We start from the raw sequence: 2,860 nt of genomic DNA on the forward strand, positions 1-2,860 counted from the left end.
ATCGGTCTTTTCATACCTAGCAAGCATCAAATCAAGGTTAGTGAGACAATCATGAAATGAAGAGCGAAAAATAGAAAACTTGTCCATAAATACTTCCATAAATATCTCTACCATGTCATGAAATATTGCGGTCATGCCTCTTTGAAAGGTCGTGGGTACATTGCATAACCCAAAAGGCATGCGACGATAGGCAAAAGTCTCACTTGGGCACGTAAAAGTGGTTTTTTCTTTTTCAATTGGATCTATGGGGATTTGGAAGTAACCCGGAAATCCTTCTAAAAAACAATAATAACTATGGCCAGGTATTCCTTCAAACATTTGATCAATAAAAGGATGGGAAAATGTTCTTTAACTGTGGCATCATTTGTCTTTCAGTAATCGATACACACTCTCCAACCGATTACTGTTCTAGATGGTATGAGCTCGTTCTTCTCATTCGTTACTACGGTCATCCCTCCTTTCTTAGGAACCACTTGTACTGGACTAATCCATAGACTATCGGAAATAGAATATATGATCCGTGCATCTAAAAGCTTGACCACATCCTTCTTGACCACTTCCTGCATATTCGGGTTCAATCGCCTTTGATGTTGTACCACCGGCTTCGCTCCTTTTAAATTGTTCTTGTGGGAACACTAAGAAGGGCTAATTCATTTAATGTCAGCAATGTTTCATGCATTAGCATTCTTTTTCTTCTTTATAGCTCGGACTAACTCTTATTTTTCAGATTTAGTAAGATCAGAAGCGATAATTATGGGTTTTTGTTCGCCCTCTTCAATAAATGCATATTCCAAATGATTAGGTAGAAATTTCAGCTCAGATTTTGTATTCGGTACGTTGAACACGTCGAGTCCAGAGAGGGGACTCATTGAGTTCAGGGCAAAATTCACGTCTGGCCGCGAATTTTTAGACGGACTCGTCGAGTCGTAGGGGGCTACTCGACGAGTCGGGCTTTCAGCACTTCTATTTACTTCATTGTATTCAGCTTCTTCAAGCAGCCTCTCTATCTCCATCAAGTCTTTCTCAGCATCAAATTCATCTTTAAAGGTAATGGTAGACTTGCTTGGATCGTCTTCTTTCCACTCTTTTATTAACTCTTCCAACATATCAACCGAGAACGTCGTGTCATCACTACACCCTGCATGCTTCATGGCCTAATCTATTCCAAATGTAACCGATTCTTCCCCTACCCGAAGGGTAAGCTTGGAATCTTTTATATCTACTATGGCACTTGCGGTGTTGAGGAATGGTCTTCCAAGTATAATTAGGACTTGAGAATCTGCTTCCATGTCTTATACTATGAAATCTGTGGGGAACACAAATTTATCCACTTTTACTAAAAGGTCCTCGCATATCCCTCTTGGAAATGTTACCGTTATATTAGCCAAGTGAATTTGTTCAACATGGCAGCTGAACAATTTTCATTTAAAACCACCTTCTGCACCTCTTCCATCTTCTTTCTATTGTGAGAAGCTCCTTTAAGAACTTGGCATATTTGGGCATTTGAGCAACCGCCTCGTTGAAAGGCATATTAATTTGAAGGGCTTTCATGTGTTCCAGGAATTTTTGATAATCAATATCATTCTTTTCTTGTCTAGCTCGGCCTGGAAATGGCAGTGGAGGCTGATATGGTTTAACAGGAGGCTTATTATTCTTTTCAATTGGGGGACTCGTCAAGTCCATGTCTTCGACTCAGCGAGTCGAATCGGGTTTCTGCGATTTTTAATTTTCCGTTTCATCCTCTTGCACCAAATTTGCATCTTCTTTATTAATATGGGCCAGTGGAGTAATAATTTTCCCACTCCTAGTCATCACGATGTTTATATGTGCGCCCTTTGGATTGTGTTCGGTATTACTAGGTAGCGCACCCAGTTACCTCTCGTTTATTTGTAGTGCAAGTCGACCTAGCTATTTTTTAATGTTTAGGATGGAAGCTTGCTGATTCCTCATCAAAGATTGTTGTTCTTTCATCATGAGTTGTTGTTCTCTCATTGCAACTTCGGTTTCATTATGTCGTTTCTCAGATGCAGCTGCAATTCTGGTAAGCATATCTTTAAAATCTAGCTTCTTTTCTTGCACTGGTTCGTCCTTTTGAAAGAAACCTCTTGTTTTCACACTATGTCCCTCCTCCTTCGCCTTTTTATACTCTTCGTAAGGTAACCACTCTTTCTTTTGGTTGTGCGAATTCGCATCATATTTGTTGCTATTTGAGTAGCACACTTGCGCCTTCTGGTTCCCATGCTTATCAAGATCACATTCCTTAGTAAGGTGAGGCCCGCTACATTTCTCACAACCAACTCTAATGGCATGGATGGATTTGTCCATCTTAGTCATTATTTGCTCCATACTTTCCCATTTTTCCATCACAACTGCCATGCTATCATTCACTAAGTTCACCGCCCCTCGAGTCGAGTCATATCTTGGATTATGATATTCTCTAGAGTGCTTAGAGAATTCTTCAATGAGTCTTTTAACTTTAGCCGAATTCTACTTCGTTAACGGGCCTTGAGAGTCAAGTAGTTGCCTTGTAGTGACATTCACCCCGTCATAGAAAGTTGCGAATTCGTATCATATTTGTAGCGCTCCCACGCTTCAAATAAAGATTCTCCTACTTGTTGCTCGAAATTAGCGATAGCCTTCCTGAGTTTAACAATTTTTAGAAGGTGGGAAAATTTTCTCTAGAAACTCCTCATGCATCTTGGCCCATATAGTAATATCCCCCAGTGGTAGTGCTTTCAGCCAATCCTTTGCAGCCCCTTTAAAAGTAACAGGGAGCATCCTCAATAACACCATCTCTCTTGGCACATTCAGGATGTTGAAATAGTCGGTGATGTTAGTAGCTTCATCAAGATGCTTGTAT

The sequence above is a fragment of the Lactuca serriola genome, chromosome 8, assembly GCF_051521515.1.
Source record: "Lactuca serriola cultivar US96UC23 chromosome 8, Lser_US96UC23_V15, whole genome shotgun sequence".
NCBI lineage: Eukaryota > Viridiplantae > Streptophyta > Magnoliopsida > Asterales > Asteraceae > Lactuca > Lactuca serriola.